The sequence below is a fragment of the Kogia breviceps genome, chromosome 3 (genome assembly GCF_026419965.1).
Source record: "Kogia breviceps isolate mKogBre1 chromosome 3, mKogBre1 haplotype 1, whole genome shotgun sequence".
NCBI lineage: Eukaryota > Metazoa > Chordata > Mammalia > Artiodactyla > Physeteridae > Kogia > Kogia breviceps.
Genome location: NC_081312.1, coordinates 69,605,513 through 69,630,105, shown reverse-complemented (window position 1 = coordinate 69,630,105; position 24,593 = coordinate 69,605,513). Strand labels below are relative to the sequence as shown.

The window sequence follows — 24,593 nt, the reverse complement described above, 5'->3', positions numbered from 1 at the left end:
CCTTGTTCCCTGAGGCCTGACTTCATGAAAAGTGTACAGAAATATCCAGCTGATTCCTTTTGATCAAATATTCCCTGTAGACTCCCTAAGTAGTTTTCACCTCTAAAATGTATTCCATGTTGCCAGTATATTGCACTAAAGAACAGCCAAAGGCTATATAACCAGTTCTATATCCAGGGAAGATATTAATGTGAGTTTTCTATACATAAGATAGAGGAAACATTCTTTTCTTTGCCATGTATAATCCTAAGAAAGTTTTCTCTCTAAATGTTCACAGAGTTATAAAGTGAGGGTTTCTTTTTATATTTGTGGAAATATAAGACAAATTGGATCTTTAAAATGTTATAGTCAAAAGAAAGCAACATTCTTTATTGGTTCATGGGAGAGGTATACAGAGATATCAAACATTAACAGTCTATAAACCTGAATTATTGGTCAGAGAATTGAATGTAAACCAGACTATTACCCTCATCCAAGCCCTCTTTCCTTCCAGTCCTAGTGCGCGCGCGCACGCACACAAGCGCACACAAGCACACACACACACACACTCTCTCTCTCTCTCTCTTCTAGTACTCTACTCCATTAATTCTCTCCTCACTCTTGTCTTGGAAATGTATCCCTTTCTTCTGTCTCCTTCCTTCAGCCTTGCAAAATCTTTTCCTCAATTCTACTTTCCTTTCAAGTTATAGCCTTATCTTCCTTTTGTAACTCTTTTGTTGTACCCTTAACATTTGAAATTGTGGAAATTTTATTACTGTTAGACAGTCAATCACCTACACATAAAATCTAGAGAATGGTGGACAAAAGTTCTTTACTTTTCCTGTTTAGCAGGATCTCCATCTCCCTCCAAGGAAACACATGAGAAAAATCCCTTTTCTAAGTTTCCTTCTCATTGCCATGCTTCCTTAATGCCCTCTACCCCCAGGATCCTTCATCTTCTTAAACGTCATCTCAAGCTGTCAGTTTTTCCATCTGGTTTTCTCTATATGGAAATGTGTGTGCGCGCACGCGCGTGCGTGTATAGTTTCAGGTCCTCTGAGTATTTTGCTGTTTTTAGCTGGAGAATAAAGGAGAGTATAGTTATCTAGCAGTATTCAATAACTCTCCTGAAACTGCTTTATTAAGATGATCAGTAAGACTCACATGTGTCTTTTTGGTCTTCCTCTTCCTCTTATTTATAACTCTGTAGTATCTGAACCTTTCTGTTAATACTTTGTCACTTTAATTGTCCTCTGGAACAAAATTTCTATCGGTTTTTATCCTATAACTTAAAAAATTCCTTTTCAGTCTCCTTCATGGGGCCTATTCTGAAAGAACAGGGAGTTATGCCTAAATATAGGCATTGCTGAAGGTATGTTTTTGGCTTTCATCTCACTTTGCATATTTCTTTGGGCCATGATATCACTTCTGATTCATCTGTATGTAGATGATGTTCAAACTTGTACTGAGGGGGTGACATCTAAACTGGGTCTTGAAGGCTGAGTGGGAATTTATTAGGTGGACGATGGGAGCAAAATCTGTTCAGAAGAATGGTACTGCATACCTAAAAATACAGAAAGATAAATCAGTACGGCAAATTTTGGGGTACTGTCCACAGTGCACAAGAGTGTGAACTGTGCCCCCGTGGTCCTTGTTAGAATATTAAGAGGGACCTGTGGAAGATGAGGCCACAGCAATAGTAAAATTATTCGTGGTAAGGAGTTAACATTTTATTCTTTATATCAGTATACTCTAAAGTATGTTTTCAGGACAATGGATTGCCAAAAAAATTGTTAGGTATGTTTAAAAAGTCCATAATCACATGAATCCAGGATCATTAGGTTGATCACATTTAAACAGATTTCTCTACTAGAGGGAGCTCTTTATAGCCAATTTACCCTATGACCCTCTTAAGAATATGAGATGCAGCATTTGTCATGGAACTCTTTGGCATTTTCTAGACTATACATTGGGAATCTGCTTTAAGTAATGGAGGTCATAGAAGTATTTAACTTGTATTTTTAAAGATGACTCAGGTAGCAGTACAGAAGAAAGATGGCTTGAAGATATTGTAAATAGGATAAATATTGCCACATGTAGTCATGTAAGAAAGGAAACAAGAGGATACAGGAAGCAAGATGAGTATTGAAGATTTGCTCTCAATATAATCGGTGAGAAAATGATGTTCTGAATAAAGCAATGTCACAGGCAATGATAATGGAGAGGAGAAAGAAATTTTTCAAGAGCTTTTTAAGAGGTAGACTCAAGCTTCTTTTTCAGCTTCTTTAGCAGTAGACTCAACAGGATTTAGTAGACTGGAGATGGGAGGGAAGAGTCCAGTACAGGACCCTGATTTCTGATATAGGAGCTGTTTGAAGAACTATGGCATGATATGGCTATTCAATCCAGAATGAGGTGGTAGCAGTAGGGGTAGGGCAGTTGCAAGGAGAGCACTACGAAGTGAGAAGCATGTGAGAAGCATGTGAAAAGGTGGTGGAGGTAAACCTCTACAATTTGCACACGCTCTAAAAGGAACATTGTTTCATATCATGTGACTAAGTACAGTGAATAATTATCTCATGTGATATACTCTCTCAGGGATTATTCCTTATTTTAATAACATTTATTTCTATATAAATTTGATACATTTAGTTGCGATTGAAGCTTAGGTAGAACTCAGGTCTGGTACTAAAATAAAAACTCACCATTATTTCCTGTGTTAATCTCTTAAAATAATCCCATTTCTGTCAAGCAAACATATAAATCATTCTCCCATAAAAGAGACTGGAAACCAGGTTTTTCTCTATTTCTCCCCTCATATTCCAGTCCTACTGTTTCATCTTTTTAATCTCTCTCATATGCAGAAGATCCCAAAGCAATCCTGAAAGGCACAAAAGTAGAAGTGAACAAACAGACATATATTCTTGGGTGGGAAGACTTAACATCATAACTATGTCAACACAATAAAAATATCATTAGGTTTTCTTTTTCCTAAAGCTAAACAGAGTTTAGTTGGAAAAAGAAGTAGTAGTAACCCTAAAATAAAAGATAACTCTGAAAAAGAGAAGAATGAGAAACATTTATCCCTAGAAGTTGTTGGTACATATTACAGAGCTTCCATAATTAACCACTATGGAATCCATGCATGAAAAGATAAGTAACATAACATCAAAGGTGAAAATGTTTACAGTGACTTTAAAATACAAGAATTTGACTGTGTATCCTTAGCTGGATATATTCATAGGTCCAAAAAAATGAAACTTGAAAAAATAACTGTACAGTTTGAGGATTTGTATAGTAGGTAGCAGTATTGTATTGCTACTATGAGACTGTTGCCTTTGTAGCAAGGGAAAAGACAAATAAAGGATTTATATGATTATCATTAAAAAACAAGGAGTGTTGGCATAAGAGAAACAGGAAAAAATGTAAGATCAATACGTTTAGGTAAAAACCATATACTCCTGAATTTGAATTGGAACTCACAATAAATATAAATAATATGAACTCACAATGAACTTTATCTTTAAAAAGTACACATTTCTTGGCCTTGTCCTCTAAAAACATAAAAACAATGACTAACTCTATAGCAATGAGCACACCTAGAATTCATTTGCAGTCTCTAAACACCATTTCACAGTAATAAAGTATCCTTGGAGAATGGTTGATTCTGCGTACTGAGTAGAAAAAGATGACCCTGGGACATCTTGTCATACAGGAAAGAAAGCTCTCAAAGGCTACTAGGGTTGTATCAAAAAGATTCAGAAGTCAATTTAAAAAGGTTTCCTATGGGGCAAAGATAGGACAATTTGAACATCAATAAGGATAACTGCAGTGGATTGAAATACATCAAACATCTTAATGCATGAGTTCATAATAATTCTTTTAAAATAAAGAAAATCATTGGTAACTTTGGAGAAGGCTAGAAAACCAATTCATTCTTTTGAGAACTGGTACATAAAGAGCAATAGATATTTATCCTGCATTTCCTGTATAAACTATGAGTCAAGGTAATCAAATTACTGATGTTTATATTTATAGTATTTCAATTAATAAATTAAAATGAATGACTGAATTAGAATATCATCACTTTTTAATAGTTGCTATAACACACACAAAAAAGAGACAAATATTATGTGCCCCTTGATAGTACACAGCACAACCTATAAAAAATTCTTGCCCTCACCTCCACCAAAAAAAAAAAAAAAAAAAAAGAAAGAAACCTAAATCTGATCGAGCTTTTAAATATAACAACCATTTTCTGGGAAATATAGGAGATGGACGATCATTATAAATATTACCATGAGTGTGTAATCAGCAAATATTGTCTGTCTCTTTAATAAATAAATTTCAAGATAAATTAAAAAATAGAAGATAAAACTAAAGATTAAAAATATTTACAAAACATCATCAACCAATTACAATAAATGGACCTTATTTGAATACTGATTCAAAGAAATGATTAACAAAAAAATTTCAAATAAAAAAATTAGGGAAATTTGAACACTGACTCCATATTTGGGATTGTTCAGAAATAGTTAATTTTCAGGTATGATAAAATTTTTTAGGTATTATGGTTATGTTTTTTAATGAGTCCTCATCTCCTTATCATTTAGAAATTTATAGTCATAAAACCTGTAGTCACATTAGGTAGGTAGGAATAGAGATAAGATTGGTCATAAATTAATAATTTTTGAAGCTGGGTGGTAAATATTTGGGGGTTCATTATATTATTCTGCATTTTTTATTTTGAAAATTTTTGTAATAAAAGGTAAGAAAAAAATCTCCTATTATTTTCTCGTTCTTTCTCACATCAGGTTCTTGTTTTCCTTTCCTAAAAGACTGCCACAGTAACTAGTCTCACCAACCTGAATTTTTACCCGGAACATACTCATTTAGATTCATCTTAAAACTTTCACACACAACTTTCCACCAGTAGCTACTCTGCGCAAAGCTTATAAGTGATTCCTCACTTTCCTCAACATAAGCAATCATAAGTTTATTCAAAATAAACTTAGTTTGACATCAAGGATAACCTACAATCTGTTTCCATTCAACTCTCTGACCACTTCCTTTATTTCTCTTTGTGAACCCAATGCTTTAGTCAAAGCAGTCTGTCCACTTGTCTACTTGTCCTTAAAAAAGAGGTGAGAGCTCCACCTCCACCTTTGCTCTTGCCATGCTTCCTGTCTGAGTAGTTGCCCTTCCTCTATATTTATCTTATTTATTCCTCAAATGCCTATTCAAGTCTCATCTCCTCCATTGTAGCTTTTCCCGAAGACTTTTCAACTATGGTCAACTCTCTCTTATTTGAACTTCAGTAGCAATTACTTTCCTATAACTCATTTTATCACATGCTACTCTTCATAGCTAGTGTATTCTAATGCACTTACCGTACCTCTCTGATAGCAGGGACTAGGGTCAGATTTCTATGTACTTAAGTACAAACTGCAGTGCCTTATACATAGTAATTATTCAATAAACGTTTGTTGATGTCGTTGCTGTTAGTGCCACCATTATCATTGGTTGTAGTAGTGATGGTGGTGATGGCAATAATGATAAAGAGAAATTTATTTGACAATACTTACCAGAATCCCAGAAATTCTTCATTGAGATGGCATCGGACCTAAAGACTTATAGCTGAGTTAGAGAGTATTGATTCATAAAACTGTAAATTCAACTTTTCTGTGGTCCTAGAAGTCTAGTCCATATGTCCAAATAACTTAATCCTGCTAATTAAGATGGTTTAAAAGATGCAAACAGGGACCTCCCTGGTGGTCCAGTGGCTAAGACTGCGCTCCCAATGCAGGGGACCTGGGCTCGATCCCTGGTCAGGGCATTAGATCCTGCATGCGGCAACTAAGAGTTCACATGCCACAACTAATAAAAGATCCCTCATGCCACAACTAAGACCCGGCGAAGGCAAATAAATAAATAAACAAACATTTTTTTGTAAAAGATGCAAACAAACAAAAAGAAAAACCAAACAAAATCCTATTTCCAAAATTCCTCATTGGTTTTATACTACTTAAAGAATTACAAATGTCTTAATATAGCTTTAGAGGTTTACAATCTGCTCTAAAATCCAGAATCAAATTTCATTCTCATTATTTCCCTGTATATACACTCTGCTTCAGTTAAAATAGTCTAATTTTAAATATCATTGGAAAGTTTCCTGTTCTATTTCCATTAAAAACTTCCTTAGTTTAGAGCTTCATAATTTCTTGGATTTTTTCAATTCCTTTTCTAAACAATGACCTGGTCTCCAGGCATGCTCCCTTCCAGTTCATTCTTTACCCAACCTTCACCAAAGCCCAAGAAAGATTTATCCTGCTTAAAATTCTTCTATGACTGTCTTAGCTATAAAGGCTAAATGTCTTAACATGGTGTACAAGACCCGTTATGATATTCCCTTTCATTACTTCAAATGCCTGCTATATGCTAAGGGCTTCCTATAGAGTGGCAAACAGTGTACGACCTGGCCCCATGAGCTTATTGTGTAGTGAGGGAAAAAGGGAAAAAATCAACACACATAAATATATGATAAAGAACAACAGCTATGACAGAAAAAAATGCCAGGAGAAAGAAATTTAGGGAGACATAAATTAGACTGATCAGAAAAGGCTGAAGTAACATTTACTCTGTTTCCTTCATGTGGAGAAAAAGTTACAGAAGATAAAGACTGAGTAGGCTCTGAGGCTAGAAAGAGCAGTGAAGTTACAATATATACCATCTGTTTGTGTTCGTTACCTGCTTGATATAATATTAGTTTTTAGAAAAATTTATGGTCAGAACGCTCTCAATATAAATTATGATAACCCTTTGTATTACACACTGTAAATATTTTTCTATTCTGCCATGTGTCTTTTATGTTTATAAACATTTTTTCTATCAGAAATTTAAAATTTCAGCAGTCTTCCGTAGGTCTATGGCTTTGCATTTCCTGCTTTCAATACAAGATTATTATAAATATTCAGATAGCTCTTCTTTTCTATTCTTATATTTTTTTAAACATTTAACTATTTAATCCACCTGATTTTATTTTTGACATACCATATGAGAGGGAAACTGTTGTTTTCTAAGTGGTTAGCCATTTATTGAATAATAATAAGGATTAGCATTTATTGTGGTTTACTATGAGCCAGACACTCTGCCAGATGCTTTACATTTATTATCTCTGTTAATTCTCATAACCCAACAAGGTAGGTAAGTGTTATACTCCCCTTAACTTTCATATAAGGGAGCTGAAGAACAGTTAAGATTTGCTCAAGGTAATACAGCTATTAAACGTGGCTGGAATTAGAACCAAGAGTTATGACCCAAGAATCCATTCTCTTCACAAGTACTTTGTACTGACTCCCAAAATTCTTCTCTTGCCCATAGATTTGAAAGTTTTCCTTTTTCATATAGTAAATTTTTATTATATATATTGAAATATGTTACTACTTATGCTGTTTCTGGACTTTATTTACATATATACATACATATTTTCATATATATGCTTATGTGTGATAGTTTTAAAGGTGAATAAAGGACTGGTGATTACTGTTCCATGTTTCTATGCTTCTATTAATTGATTGATTCATTTAATCAAATTATTTTTTCATACTAAAATGTGTTCACTACTTTTACTCTCAGAATTATCTCCTCAGTTTCTCGGCTATTTTTCTTATATTTTCTCACCTTTTCCTACACCCAACTTGATCATAGAATTTGAACTAATAATATTAAACCCCATACACGGTTTTTGACTACTTTTGCTTTAAGTCCATTCATGTAATATAAGAAGAGATTCGTTTCTAATTGCTATCTACTGTTCTGATGTATTATAGTTTCATGATATTGAATACATTGAAAAATTAGAAAAACATTCTTCTTAGTTCCTACTCTAAAAACATAAATGTTATTTGCTCTCAGGGTGTGTTACACACAAACTTTAGTTGTATTTTGAAAGAATGCAATGTCTGTTACACATTATGATCTCGAGATATTCTTTAAAAGGAACGTTCTTTAAGAGGAATGTTTCTCTATAGGATTATTGAATTTCCATAGGCTCCATTTTTCCTTCCTTTGCAGAGCTGCTGAATTAATCAGAATTGCCACGTGCTCTCTTAGAGACTCCTTCAAATGACTTCTCTCAACTTAATATACTTATATTAGATGAAGCTATCAGTGAGTTATTGGGACACATTCCCTGCTCTGTACATTGCAGACTAACATCGAATTGGCCACTTAAGAAAACTGCATTAACTCTTTCAGGCCACCAGGGTGCCATTTAGGGCCCTCGTGTAACATTTTCTTTAAACTAGGTCATCATGATGTCATTTAATCATTTTAGAGCAGTGAAATAGATATTTATGAGATGGCCCCTACTAGTCTGAAAGGATTAGTGTAGATCTCCAAAGCCTATGACCTGTTCCAAAGCCAAATGGGATGAACTTCTCTCAGTGTGCCAGTGATTTTCCAGTTCTAGCTACAATTCTCAGAGAGAATGTGCAGCATTTAACGATGGAAAGGAAATCAGTTGAAATTCCACTACCTAGTTCAATAAAAATTATTCATTGAAAAATTATTCTTGTTCTCTCTTCATTCCATTCCTGTTTTCAAGGCATAGCTCTAGCCTAGTTCAGGGCATATTAGCTGGTTGTCTATCCTTACCAGAAGATACTCACCTAAGAGAAATTGTCACTAATGGTAGAATCATAGCACTGGAAGCTACCTTTTGAAACTATCTGGTAAAAATGGGGTTCTCCAAGTAGAGCCCTTGTTAAATTATCTTATATTACTAGAAATTATCCTGCCTTTAAAGTTCTCCAAATTTTCTTTCACTAATACGACACTATTCTATATTGAGATAAAATTCCCTTTCTGGTGTTTTACTGAACATATTAGGATTTGGGGAAAATATCATCTAGCTGTTCTCTGTACACATTTCACTACTAAGTAAAAATCTTTTGACCTAATTGTGCAAGATCTGTGAAATTGTCAGAATATAATACTTTTATAGCCCTTAGCACAACCTACAGGAGATGTGTGGGAAACTGTTTATATTGTCACTTTTTGTGACAATATAATGAGGTGAATGCTCTAGAAATTGGGAAAAAAAAAAAAACATGAAAGAAAATGTTTCACTGCATTAGAATAAAATTAGCCTTTAAAAAATGCTCTAAATTTCCATTTCCATATCTATTATCTGCCTATTTTTAACTGGTTCAAATTCTCAGATATGCATTTATTTATCAATTCTGTGCAGAACTTTTATATAATGCAAGGAATGAGATTATACCTTGTGATGTCATGTTGCTGTATTTAACAGATATTTCAAATTGTAGTCATTCTCACATCACTGTTGAGAATCGAACACTTCTCTATGTAAATAAGGCCGCCTGTCCCACAGTTGTTCACTTTCCATGATTCAAAAGCAAGATAATGGAACTGGAAGAAAAACAGTATTTTAGATTAGGGAAAGCAAGGTTTTCCAATTTTTACGGGGAAAAAATTCAGGTTTAATTTGATTTATGTTCATAATTTTCCAGAACATTTTCTTATTAGACTTCTATAAAAACACAGTACTTACTGTTACATTTCCCATCTTCATCTGCAAGTAGGAGAGTGTCCTTTAGGCTTAAAGCTCCATTCAAAATGCCACGCTAACTATAAAAACGGGTTTGTTTGCACTTATATACTTAGCTCCTTATTCCGGCCATTGTGTGTTTTACACATCGCATAACAGAGATCTATATTCTGAGTGCTCAAGGCAGTCTTATGTGGGTTTGTCTCTGAGCCAGATTTATCTTCGTATTTCCCATTATAGCCTGAAAGAACCGTATTAAGGAAACCTTTCTTTTCAGTTCCCGCTTGTGATTGCTAACATATCAAATTTATTCCTTCGTAATCCAGATCATTTTCCAGCAGCTTTGAGGGCTGCATGTAGTAGTTTGTCAGAGAGCTCATAGTAACCCTACACTGACAGACCAAAAAGCCCTTCGACTGTCACTTTATGTCATTAACAATTTTCTAAAGCCATTACAGATGGGATGGACTGATTAGAACTGAGGAGGGAGGATCTTTTTCCCAGCCAGAAATATCCCTTGAGACTTTCACGCCGTGTGAAGTTTCTAGTGATTAATGGGAGAAAAATAAGGCCGCCTGTCTCACAGTTGCCATAGACTTTATTTGGGAAAGAGCTTATTTATATTTGGTGAACTCGCTGGATAACTAAACATTAACTGGCTAACTTAAAATACAGATAGAGCAATAGATTTCAAATGATATAATACATGTCAGTTTTAGGTCCTGAGGTTGGATTTTTTTCTCCTGGTTTGAGTATAGCTATTATAATTTAATGTCAGCACTGTTCTAAGATGAAAGTGTTTATCTTCCCCTGGCCTTTTTCCCTCCTCTTCTGCTGTTTTATTTCTGTAAATGAAAGCTACAGCTGGAATATTGTTTTACTGCAAATCTCACACCAGCACTGTCAGTTGTGATGTGACACCAGAGATTCTTATCTGTAGGTTGGGTTGGAATTATTAAACATTCTCACATTGTGCAAAGTGTTGGGGATGAACAGCAGTGCACTGAGGTGCATCCAACACTTCTGTCTTTCCCACCTGATCCTTGAAATATGACTCCTTTAAAGGGCTAATGTTCACTTTCTATAGCTTTATATAGAGAAGTGACAGTACTCAAGAAGTAACATGAACTGAAAATTATAGCAACTTCCCATCCCTCCGTCTTAATGCATGCTTTCAAAAGCAATCTTAATGGCAGACCTCATTTGAAAAGAAAACATTTGGCCATTTGTGATTAAGAACAAGGAGATTTTTATGAAGAAAAATTGCTGGCAGCCTAAATATTGGAAAATATTTACATTTCGTTTTTCACTTCTTTTTTTCAAGTAACCTTTCCTATGGCTATGATACCACAGCAAAGCATTTTATCAAATTAAAGTGAGAACTGAGGCCCATGCTTTTCTTTTATGAAAATTATTATTAAAACTGTGAAAACATAAGTGCTCTTACATTATTGCAGGTACACACCATAATTATGTATTATTTGCCATTCTTGCTAATGCTTAACAAGACAGGGAATTTTCATCTTCAAAGCAGTCCATAAATGTTAATCACTGTGACACTTCTGGAAGGCTGGAAAGAAATAGTGCCTACAGTTTAAAGATAAGGAGACAGAAGGGAGATGAAGTGATTTGTTCAGGAGCACTCATCTGGCTGTGACACTCGAGGGTTCCTGGATTCCAGCTTGGAGAGGACATGAAATCCATTTCTCAGAGCCTTGACTTCAAGTACACATTAAGGCTCCTGGGTCACTTAAATGCTCTGCTTCAAAGTTAACACTTATACTCTGTAGAGAGATACTTCCAAAAGTTGTATAGGGCAAATCAGAGCTGTGGGATGATATTTAGGCTATACAAATTTTCCTAGAAAGTCCAAAATATGTGTCCTGTGTTCTTTGTTTGCTTAAAATAGGAATGGATAGCTGAAGTGCTCTATTAAATAGGACTCTTTGGTTACAAGTCCCCAAAAGCAACTGAATTAGTATGGTTGCAAGTGATCAAAGCTATGGTTCCAGATAAAATACAGGATATCCAGTTACACTTGAATATCAGATAAACAACGAATACATTTTTAGTGTAAGCATATCCCAGATATTGCAGTATCTTTTATCTATGTGATAGTCAAATGTGACTGGGCATCCTGTATTTTTATTTGTTAACTCTGGCAACCCTAATCAAAACTCAATTTAAACAAGCTTAGGTATATAGGAGAATTATTGACTCAGAAAATCTAAGTAAGGTTGAAACATAAAAAGGGCAAAAAGGTCAAAGATGCAGCTAGTCTAAGGATTGGCTAGAAGTGACAACATGAATATCTTCAGTATTCACTCCTTATTGTGCATATCATGTGGTGGCTGCAGAGTCACTGCAGACTTGCATTAGTGGGAAAAAAATGCTTACATTTAATGAGTTTTGTGTTTGGAAAATTTGCCAGTGGGGAGAGAGTGGTCTAATGTTCTTCCTGCTTCCAGATTCAGAAATACTAGGGAAAAGCTGTGATGGGTCTAGACCTGGGCAAGTGGCTAACCTCTGGCGTAGTCAACTATGATCATGGCATAGGTCATTGAATATAAAAATACAGCAGCTTCCACAGAAACTAGATGAGTAGAGTAAGACTAAGAAGCAGAGAAAAGGAATGATTTCTAAAAGAACGAGCATGCTGCTCCCAAATATAATGGGGTTTTTGGCAGGCAGATAGTAGGCAACAAACACAAATATACATTCCAAGTCAAATTAGTTCATACAAAATGGGGCTTTTATTGAAAGGATGCAATGTTATCTTTAAAGAACACATGGCAGGGAGGACATCTAGGCATTATAGAAGACATGCACAATCAACAGGAAGGCCATTAGGACACACTCTCTCTACCTTCTGTTTGTCTCTCTTTTTTTTTTTTTTTTTTTCTATTTAAATTGTTTAATCTCTGCAGACTGTCTGGGCATGTCTGGTCCAAGTAGTCACAGATACGTAGCAGTACCAAGTAGTACACAGATACATGCTGGAGGCACACCTCACAGACAGCCTGGCTAAGAATAAGGGGACATTTGAGAAAGTTTAAGGAGTAGAGTACAATCTTCTGAGATAGGCTATCTATTACATTCTGATATTTTAAAATGAAAAGTGTTACTACTTGTTTTTTTTATTTCTCGGCCCCTCGGGAAAGTATGTGTTTTCATCTCCTATCATTTCCTTTCCTAAATTAACTGTACCCTTGGGATGCCCACTCTCAGGAAAAACATGTAACAGTCATATTGATCCACAGCACTACAATGATCCATAGATCACTACAGAATTCAATCTAAGTGCTCACATTCTATAAATTCCATAAGCAGGGGTTCCCTACACTTACCAGTAAAATAGCAATTTCTTTTCAGCTAATTGCCTAAAGGTTTTACCCTAAAAAGAACAGTCTAAGATACATTTGTCATGTACACTTAGAAAATATGATGAATTTGTAGCATGAACAGCTTGTCTCTTTGACTTAATACTGACAAACATTCAATTTGAAATTTGAAGAGGTAATGGTGGTAGTTACAAGGAAATGAAAAGCTTCAAAGCTTCACATTTTCTTGGCATGACCTCTACAACAGCATCTGTTCTTGTCTTTTTGTTGTTGTTGTTGTTGTTTAATTCTTGAGTAATACTAGGAAGTTGCTAGACCAGATGAACTTCCTATGACCTATTTAGTAGACCCAAACAATTGGCAAGTGGTTATTCAATCACTCCCAAGAGTAGATTTATGCTAGACAAGTAGAATATCATGGCTTTTTGATTTATTTTATATAACCTTCCATGTATACTTTTTCTTACAATGCCTGGCAGGTAGTCAGTGAGAGGAGACATGGGCTGAAGTATGGCTATAGAGACGATGTGGTGTTATTTTCCATTGCCTCCCATTCCATTCACTAGACAGTCTTCACCTCTGGACTTAGAAGGGCTGACCCTGCAGACTCCATTTCCCTGATTGTTAGGAATGATCAGCAGCAATGGTAGGTGAATCTTAAGAGTGAGTGTGATCTTCCAGACATGTATACAGACGGAGAAGAATGGAAGATGGGTTCCTGAGGTATACCTGTGTATAATGAGGAAGAGGAACCCATAAAGGAGACTGAGGTTTAGCATTTAAGTGGCAAAATGCTAAGAGAAAAATGGGATGAGAGAGTCACAGAACTGACAGAAAAAGGGAATATCAAAGAGGGATGGACCAATAGCATCAAATGGTACAAAGAGGATCCTGGAAATCATCTAGTGAATTAGTCATGTTAGAAGTCAACAGTGACATTGCAGAGAGCAGTTTCAGTGGTTGGGAAAAGTGGTGGGGAAGGAAATCAGAACACAATAAGTTAAAGAGATAGGAAGTAGAAAAGTTTAGAAAAGGAGAATCAACTACCCTTTTAAAAAGCTTGGCTGTGGCCAAGCTAAGTATAAACAGTAATGCATATTTTAATGTGAACTTAAAATTCTCTATGCTTAAGAATAATTTGATAGAAAAAGTCACCAATGACCTGATTAAGACTTCATACGATAGTTCCGGGGAACTCAAAAAGGCAATTGCTACTCCTGTTTTTCTTTTGGGAACACACTACTTAATTCTTAGTCATTTCCAAAGCACCTACCTGAAGGTCAATCCAGCAAAGAGAAGAAAAGAGATATTATATATGAATTTTTCCCCTTTTCCATAAGTCATTTACTGAGATTTTTTAAAAACTCCTGCATATCCCCGAGAGTAGAAGACATATAATATCAGTAGTTTGTGTTTATGTAATGTGGATTATAGTAAAATGATCTGTCAATCACAGGTTCTGTCATACTTTCTCACTAAAGATGTTGTATAGTACCAAAATGACAGAAAATGTAGGCAGAAATTTACATTATTCTGTCTTTGTTTTGGAACCTTTAGCCTTCCCCTCCTAGTCTGTTTTATACTTCTCCGAAGTAGTGATACTTTCTCTCAACCCACCTTCTCTGGGGTCCTGTCTAAAGTGCTGGCAAAGAAAGATCTGATAAACTGATTCATACTAACAAATGATGGCAAAGCAGCCTAACCTGTCACCTCTCCCAAGATGGCTGTATATCTGAGACCTAAGTCCAGGAACGAATTTCAAATTGAAGAATTTTACTTGTGTAGGAGGATGAAGCATTAGAGCTAGGCATGGTCCTAGAGTATCACAAATAGGACTTATTCTACCTAAATATATGGCCAATATTACATAATGTTTTCAGTTAAAAGAGCAGATACTCTCAGGAAATAGATTTCTGTGATGTAAGGGACAAATTTGTTTCTCAATGATATTTTAGAAATATGTCCCAATGAGGTAATCACCAGATTTTCATTTACACATATGTGACTACACAGTTCCAGATTTCAAAGGAGTTTGTGGAGCAGGCTGACCTTTTGACATCGTCACAATTCTATGGCTATTGTTTATAAAAATGTGTGAAGACATCGACAGGTAACTGGATAAAGAAGATGCGGTATATATATAAAATGGAATACTACTCAGCCATAAAAAATGAAATAATGCCATCTGCAGCGACATGGATGGATCTGGAGATTGTCATACTGAGTAAAATAAGTCAGAAGGAGAAAGACAAATATCATATGATATCACATATGTGGAATCTAAAATATGACACAGGGCTTCCCTGGTGGCGCAGTGGTTGGGAGTCCGCCTGCCGATGCAGGGGACGCGGGTTCATGCCCCGGTCCTGGAAGATCCCACATGCCACCGAGCAGCTGGGCCCGTGAGCCATGGCCACTGGTCCTGCGCGTCCGGAGCCTGTGCTCCGCAAAGGGAGAGGCCACAACAGTGAGAGGCCCGCGTACCGCAAAAAAAAAAATAATAAAATAAAATATGACACAAATGAACTTACCCATGAAACAGAAACAGACTCACAGATAAAGAGAACAGACTTGTGTTGCCAGGGGAGGGGGTGTGGAGGAGGGAGGGACTGGGAATTTGGGATTAGCAGATGCAAACTATTATATACAGAATGGATAAACAGCAAGGTGCTACTGTATAGCACAGGGAGCTATATTCAATATCCTGTGATAAACCATAATGGAAAAGAATAAGAAAAAGAATGTGTATATATATATATAACAATCACTTTGCTGTACAGCAGAAATTAGCACAACATTGTAAATCAACTATATGTCAATAAAATACATTTTTTTAAAAATGTGAGAAGATTTCAAAGAAAATGGTGGAAACTTATAAATTAAAGGTTTTTCAATATTGATCAGGCTGTAACATCTAATTCACATTTTGAAGGCTACCACTTCATTTAGATGAATAGCAGGCCTTGACTGGCAGCCACAAGACAGCTCATGAACATGATTACAACAAAGTAATTTGCCTTTGTCAGAGAGAGGCTTTCAGTAATAGTGTTCTCTTGGCTTAATAAAGTTAAGCACCACTTATAATGGGTACTTCACTTTGCTTCTCTCTATCATATAGTGTGTTGGTTGTTCTGTTCTTAGAGCAGACATCTGCGTAGGTGTTCATTTGTTCTCTCCCACTGTGTAGGTACTTAAATTCTCAAGCTTCTAGCTATAAAATAGTTACACAGAATGCAGTGTGAATTTTTATAAGCTGGTATTCATCGTCACCTAATGTACCAAAGATTTATACTTCCCAATATCATTTATTTTGACTCATGCATGTATGCATGGAAAAAGCCCTCTGGGGCTTCCCTGGTGGCGCAGTGGTTGAGAGTCTGCCTGCCGATGCAGGGGACGCGGGTTCGTGCCCCAGTCCAGGAGGATCCCACATGCCACGGAGCGGCTGGGCCGGTGAGCCATGGCCGCTGAGCCTGCGCGTCCAGAGCCTGTGCTCCGCAATGGGAGGGGCCACAATGGTGAGAGGCCCACGTACCGCAAAAAAAAAAAAAAAAAAAAAGCCCTCTGTATTTCGATACAAGTGTTAAAAATATAATCACTGAAAAACTATAATTACTGAAAAACGTGAGCTATATAAGTTAAAAACAACTAGCCTCCGTCTTGAAACATCACAGAGAATTTATGAAATGCATAGACCATAGGAAGATATTTTAAATAATGACAGGTTTGATTACAATTTTATCAATAGTGATATGTAACTTAGAAAGTTGTATTGATAAAAAGTTTGATATTCTATTATTCCAAAAGTTATCTTTTTACAAAACTTTTATATTGGAGTATCATTGCTTAAGAATGCTGTTTAGTTTCAGGTGTACAGCAAAGTGATTCAATTATACATATACAAGTATCTATTCTTTTTCAAATTATTTTCCCATTTAGATTATTACAGAATATTGAGCAGAGTTCTCTGTGCTACACAGTAGGTTATGGTTGGTTACCTTTATCTTTTTTTTTTTTTTTTTGGCTGTGCCACATAGCTTATGGGATCTTCCTGACCACGGATTGAACCCAGGCCACTGCAGTGGAAGAACTGAGTCCTAACCACTGGACTGCCAGGGAATTCCCAGTTATCTATTTTAAATATAGCAGTGTATATATGTTAACCCCAAACAGAGTATTGAGTAGAGTCTGGTTTTGGTGTCAGGTTTGATGGTTGCCTCATAGAATGAGTTTGGGAGTGTTCCTTCCTCTGCAATGTTTTGGAATAGTTTCAGGATAGGTGTTAACTCTTCTCTAATGTTTGATAGAATTCAACTGTGAAGCCATCTGGTCCTGGACTTTTGTTTGTTGGGAGTTTTAAAATCACAGTTTCAATTTCAGAACTTGTGCTTGGTCTAGTCATATTTTCTATTTCTTTCTGGTTCAGTCTTGGGAGACAGTATCTCTAATAATTTGTCCATTTCTTCTAGGTTTTCCATGTTATTGGTGTATAGGTGCTTGTACGATCCTTTGTATTTCTGTAGTGTCCATTGTAACTTCTTTTTCATTTCTAATTTTATTGATTTGCGCCCTCCCCCTTTTTTTCTTGACGAATCTGGCTAAAGGTTTGTTAATTTTGTTTATCTGTTCAAAGAACCAGCTTTTAGTTTCAATGATCTATTGCTTTCTTCATCTCTATTTCATTTATTTCTGCTCTGATCTTCATGATTTCTCTCCTTCTAACTTTGGGTTTTGTTTGTTCTTCTTTCTCTACTGGCTTCAGGTGTAAGGTTAGGTTGTTTATTTGAGATTTTTCTTGTTTCCTGAGGTAAGATTGTATCGCTATAAACTTCCTTCTTAGAACTGCTTTTGCTGAGTCCCATAGGTTTTGGATCATTGTACTTTCGTTTTCATTTGTCTCTAGGTAGTTTTTAATTTCCTCTTTGATTTCTTCAGTGATCCATTGGTTGTTTAGTAGCATATTGTTTAGCCTCCATGTGTTTATGTTTTTTACAGTTTTTTTTTCTTGTAGTTGATTTCTAATCTCATAGCATTGTGGTCAGAAAAGAAGCTTGATATGATTTCAACTTCCTTAAATTTACTGAGGCTCGCTTTGTCGCCCAGCATGTGATTGATCCTGGAGAATGTTCCATGTGCCCTTGAGAAGAATGTATATTCTTCTGCTTTTGGATGGAATGCTCTATAAATATCAATTAAATCTATCTGGTCTAGTATGTCATTTAAGGCTGTGTTTCCTTATTGATTTTCTGTCTGGATGATCTGTCCATTGATGAAAGTGGGGTGTTAAAGTCCCCCACTATTTATGGCTGTTAGTATTTGACTTATATATTGAGGTGCTCCTATGTTGGATGCACATATATGTACAATTGTTATATCTTCTTCTTGAATTGATTCCTTGATCATTGTGTAGTGTCCTTCTTTGTCTCTTGTAACAGTCTTTATTTTAAAGTCTATTTTGTCTGATATGAATATTGCTACTCCAGCTTTCTTTTGATTTCCATTTGCATGGAATACCTTTTTCCAACCCCTTTCAGTCTGTATGTGTCCCTAGCTCTGAAGTGAGTCTCTTGTAGACAGTATATATACGGGTTTTGTTTTTGTTTCCATTCAGCCAGTCTATGTCTTTTGGTTGGAGCATTTAATCCATTTATGTTTAAGGTAATTATCAATAGGTACACTCTTATTGCCATCTTGTTAATTGTTTTGGATTTGCTTTTGTAGGTCTTTTTTCTTCTCTTCCTCTTTTGTTCCCTTCTCTTGTGATTTGATGACTAATTTTAGTGTTGTGTTTGAATTCCTTTTTCTTTTTTGTGTGTGTATCTAATGTAGATTTTCAGTTTGCAGTTACCATGAGGTTTTGATATAGCAGTCTATATATAAACAAGATTGTTTTAAGTTGCTGGTCTTTTAATCTCAAATACATTTCCAATATCCTGCATTTGTGCTCTCCTCTTCTCACAATTGCTGGTTTTGACATCGTATTTGTGTGCAGATGATTTCCTATTTTTACTGTATGTTTGCCTTTACTGGTGAGCTTTTCCATTCGTAATATTCTTGTTTCTAGTTGTGGTGTTTTCTTTTCCACCTAGAGAAGTTCCTTTACCATTCATTGCAAAGCTGGTCTGGTGGTGCTGAATTCTCTTAGTTTGCTTGTCTGTAAAGCTTTTGATTTCTCCATTAACTCTGAATGAGAGCCTTGCTGGGTAGAGTTTTCTTGGTTGTAGGTTCTTACCTTTTGTCACTTTAAATATAGCCTGCCACTCCCTTCTGGTCTGCAGAGTTTCTGCTGAGAAATCAGCTGATAACCTTATGGGAATTCCCTTGTATGTTATTTGTTGCTTTTCCCTTATTGCTTTTAATATTTTTTCTTTGCTTTTAATTTTTGTTAATATGATTACTATGTGTCTCAGCTTGTTCTTCCTTGGGTTTATCCTGCCTGGGACTCTCTACACTTCTGGACTGAGGTGACTATTTCCTTTCCCATGTTAGGGAACTTTTCAGCTATTATTTCTTCAAATATTTTCTCAGGTCCTTTCTCTTTCTCTTCTCCTTCTGGGACCCCTATAATGCAAATGTTGGTGCATTTAATGTTATCCTAGAGGTCTCTTAGACTGTCCTCATTTCTTTTCATTCTCTTGTCTTTATTCTGTTCTGTGGCAATGATTTCACCATTCTGTCTTCCAGCTCACCTACCTGTTCTTCTGCCTCAGTTATTCTGCTATTGATTCCTTCTAGTGTATTTTTCATTTCACTTATTGTATTGTTCATCTCTGTTCTTTAGTTCTTCTAGGTCTTTGTTAAACATTTCTTGTATCTTCACTATCTGTGCCTCCATTGTTTTTTTCCAAGATCTTGGATCATCTTTACTATCATTACTCTGAATTCTTTATTGGGTATATTGCCTATCTCCACCTCACTTAGTTGTTCTTCTGGGGTTTTATCTTGTTCCTTCATCAGGGACCTATTCCTCTGCCATCCCATTTTGTGTAACTTTCTGTGATTGTGGTTTCTATTCCACAGGCTGCAGGGTTGTGGTGCTTCTTGCTTCTGTTGTGTGCCGCCCTGGTGGATGAAGCTGTCTAAGAGCCTTGTGCAGGCTTCCTGGTGGGAGGGACTGGTTCCTGCCCACTGGTGGGTGGAGCTGGGTCTTGTCCCTCTGGTGGACAAGGCTGTGATCAGGATGACTTTAAATGGCTGGTCTGCTGATGGGTGGCGCTGTGTTCCTGCCCTGCTGGTTGTTTGGCCTGAGGCATCCCAGCACTGGAGCCTACAGGCTGTTGGGTGGGGCCAGGTCTTGGGGAGAAAAGGGTGGCCTCCAGGAGGGCTCATGTCAATGAGTACTCTCCAGAACTACTGCTGCCAGTTTCTTTGTCCCTGCAGTGAGCCACAGCTGCCCCCTGCCTCTGCACGACACCCTCCAATACTAGCAGGTAGGTCTGGCCCAGTCTCTCATAAAACCACTGCTTTTTTACTGAGTCCTGGTACACACAAGGCCTTGTGTGCACCCTCCAAGAGTGAAGTTTCTGTTTCCCCCAGTCCTGTGGAATTCCTGTTATCAAACCCCACTGGCCTTCACAACCAGATTCTCTGGGGGCTCTTCCTCCCAATTCCAGATCCCCAGGCTGGGGAGCCTAAAGTAGAGCTCAGAACTTTCACTCCTTTGGGAAAACTTCTGTGGTATAATTATTTTCCAGTTTGTGGGGTGCCCACCCAGTGGGTATGGGATTTGCTTTTATCGCGATTGCACCCTTCCTACTGTCTCATTGTGACTTCTTCTTTGTCTTTGGATTTAGGGTATCTTTTCTGGTAGGTTCCAGCATTTTTTGTCAGTGGTTGTTCAGAAGTTAGTTGTGATTTTGCTGTTTTCGTAAGAAGAGGTGAGCTCACATCCTTCCACTCCTCCATCTTGTTTCTGTCCCCAAAAGTAAATTATCTTAACTGAACATCTTTGGTTTGGGATCTTCAAAAGTATAGAATAAGATTTAGATTTGTCCTTTGAATTTTTTTAAAATGTCATTCTACTCTAAAATTACTCTCATGTAACAGTCAATCATTACATACTTTAAGTTGAATAAGAAGTATAGTAATTTATCTCTAAGTTGAACTTGGATATAGAATCTTGTAAGATTTTTATTCTTGATTTAAGTAATGATAATATATATTTGGAAAATATTCATTGTTACCTGAACCATTACTTGTAGAGTATCAGTATAAAGCCCTCTCCCCCCCCTTTTTTTTTTAACTTCATTAATTTTTTTGTTCTTTCTAGCCTCCTTATATGTAATTTTTCTCTCTTGGGAAGACTATTGAAACATCAAAGTAAGGTCTCCTAGGAATTCTTGTACTTCTGAAATCTTGGTCTTATCCACTCTGCCTTTGTCTCCCTTGCATTTTTGTGTAAGCCAGTGACACATCAGGTCTGAAGGGAATATGTAATGGAGGAAAACCTAGCACAAGAGCCAAAATAATGGGTAGATAAATTGGGTAGAATAGATATTTGAAAAGACATGTAAAAGACGTGTCCTTTTCCACAACAGGACACCTTATTTCTTCAACTTGACAATTAAACAACAGCTATCTCCTATGAACTTTTCTTTAAAACACATTTTAAACTTGAGAATCATAGTGAAAAGGTATTGTTTTTCTCCAGGGCTACAGGGAAATTTTGCAAGGGTTACTTAATGGAGGAAGGGGCACAAAGCTGGTGAAATTTTGAACATTAGACAAGAGATGAATTTACCTACCAACAAGGGGAATTCAGAATGACCCTTGATTACAAGGTAGTGTGTTTTTAGATGTATGTTTGCTTATCTATAATGTTAGGCAGAAAAATTCCCAATTACTTCTCATGTTTACTGTAAGGTAATTTTGAGAAATTATCAGTGGAAGATTTTATAATTCAAACAAGTAACTTAAAGAAACTGGAGTGGTTTGCACAGTGTGTAAAATTATAGAATAATATGCCACAAAGATTTAGGAGTACCCATTATTTGTTAGGCTTATAATATAGCTCATGTTGAGTATGGATGATGTTACTGTGCTATTGTACCTAATAGTTACATTAATTGTTATGGCTTTGGATTTCAGAAGGGAGAGTAACTGCGCTCAGGTTTAACCTCGTTTTTGGACGATGAAGTGCATTTAAAGCACCCCTAGTTGTACATCTGCACATGATTCTAAATAACAGGAAATCTACTTGGGAGAGAGGCCATGCCAGAATGAAGGAGTAACCTTCAGTGCCATAGCAACTATTTACTCATGTCACTGGGCCTGGTAAGGACAGTACCAGGGTATTTTTGGAGGAGGAAATATTGCTAATACCTGCTTCTGACTTAACAAGGGGTAAGCCCTAAGGGATGCATATCTCTAGGATCTGGCACAGCCTTCTAGGTTTTAACTATAGATATTTACTATATCTATATCTGTATCCATATCTATCTGTTATCTATCTGTCTATATTAAAATATAATTACACAGGAGATATCACTCATGCTAATATTTACCCAGGATCCAGTCTAATTTGGAAGACATGGAGCCTTTTTCACTCATATAAACTTCATTTTCAGAATTAGGAAGAGTAGTTACTACCATCTGTCCTTTGATCCTGACCTCCAAATTCTTCTTCTCAAATTTTTGGACTCTTTTTTTTTTTTTTTTAATTTTTATTGAAGTATAGTTGCTTTACAATGTTGTGTTAGTTTCTACTGTACAGCAAAGTGAATCAGCTGAACATATAAATATATCCCCTCTTTTTTGGATTTCCTTCCCATTTAGGTCACCACAGAACACTGAGTAGAGTTCCCTGTGCTATACAGTATGTTCTCATTTGTTATCTATTTTATACATAGTATGAATAGTGTATATATGTCAATCCCAATCTCCTAATTCCTCCCAACCCCCGTTGCCCCTTGGTATCCATATGTTTGTTCTCTACATCTGTGTCTCTATTTCTGCTTTGCAAATAAGATCTTCTATACCATTTTTCTACATTCCACGTATATGCATTAATATACAAGATTTCTTTTTCTCTTTCTGACTTACTTCACTCTGTGTGAGAGTTTCTAGGTCCATCCACGTCTACAGATGACCCAATTTTGTTCATTTTTATGGCTGAGTAATATTCGACTGTATATGTGTACTACATCTTCTTTATCCACTCCTCTGTTGATGGACATTTAGGTTGCTTCCATGTCCTGGCTATTGTAAATAGAGCTGCAATGAACATTGTGGTACATGACTCTTTTTGAATTATGGTTTTCTCAGGGTATATGCACAGTAGTGGGATTGCTGGGTTGTATGGTAGTTCTATTTTTAGTTTTTTAAGGAACCTCCATACTGTTCTCCATAGTGGCTGTATCAATTTACATTCCCATCAACAGTGCATTAGAATTCCCTTTTCTCCCCATCCTCTCCAGCATTTTTTGTTTGTAGATATTTTGATGATGTCCATTCTGACTGCTGTGAGGTGATACCTCATTGGAGTTTTGATTTGCATTTCTCTAATAATTAGTGATGTTGAGCATTTGCAGAAGACTATAAGATACTGATGAAAGAAATAAAAGACAATACAAACAGATGGAGAGATATACCATGTTCTTGGATTGGAAGAATCAATATTGTGAAAATGACTCTACTACCCAAAGTAATCTACAGATTCAATGCAATCCTTATCAAATTACCAATGGCATATTTCACAGAACTAGAACAAAAAATTTTACAGTTTGTATGGAAACACAAAAGACCCCGAACAGCCAAAGCAATCTTGAGAAAGAAAAACGGAGCTGGAGGAATCAGGTTCCCTGACTTCAGACTACACTACAAAGTCTACAGTAATCAAGACAGTATGGTACTGGCATAAAAACAGAAATATAGATCAATGGTACAGGATAGAAAGCCCAGAGATAAACCCACGCACCTATGGTCAACTGATCTATGACAAAGGAGGCAAGGATACACAATGGAAAAAAGACAGCCTCTTCAAGAAGTGGTGCTGGGAAAACTGGACAGCTACATGTAAAAGAATGAAATTAGAACACTCCCTAACACCATACACAAAAATAAACTCAAAATTGATTAGAGAGCTAAATGTAAGACTGGACACTATAAAACTCTTAGAGGAAAACATAGGCAGAACACTCTTTGACATAAATCACAGCAAGATCTTTTTGACCCACCTCCTAGAATAATGAGAATAAAAATAAAAATAAACAGATGGGACCTAATTAAACTTAAAAGCTTTTGCACAGCAAAGGATACCATAAACAAGACGAAAAGACAACCCTCAAAATGGGAGAAAATATTTGCAAATGAAGCAACTGACAAAGGATTAATCTTCAAAATATACAAACAGCTCATGCAGCTCAATATCAAAAAAACAATGCAATCAAAAAATGAGTGGAATACCTAAACAGACATTTCTCCAAAGACGACATACAGATGGCCAACAAACACATGAAAAGATACTCAAATTCTTGGACTCTTTTTCACTCCAAACAAAATTGAGTTGGGGAAACCTTTTCTAGTATTACTTTCACATCCAATTTAGGAACATAAATTCAAAAATACAAAGTTATGGAAAGGAGTTAAATACAATTTGTTTTGCTTCTATTCACCTTATTTTATTTTATTCTATTTTTTGAAAACTAATCTGCCTTCTATGGATAACCAATAACTTTGTATCAACTGAATAGATGGAAAAACAT

The 24,593-nt window shown here is 36.2% G+C and overlaps 1 long non-coding RNA gene across 2 annotated transcripts in view; it reads right to left on the bottom strand.

The window, feature by feature from the left end:
* Window positions 1-344: 344 nt before the first annotated feature.
* LOC136793800 (uncharacterized) overlaps window positions 345-24,593 on the bottom strand; it is a 121,530-nt gene continuing 97,281 nt past the window's right edge. Inside the window, exons 3-6 of one of the 2 annotated variants that reach the window (XR_010839586.1) lie at window positions 9,263-9,411; window positions 2,685-2,860; window positions 1,144-1,543; window positions 346-1,057 (exon numbers count right to left, since the gene is read on the bottom strand). This is a non-coding gene — a long non-coding RNA (uncharacterized lncRNA). Of the gene's footprint in view, window positions 1,544-2,684; window positions 2,861-9,262; window positions 9,412-24,593 lie in introns of both variants that reach the window. The other variant, XR_010839585.1, reaches the window with a different exon arrangement.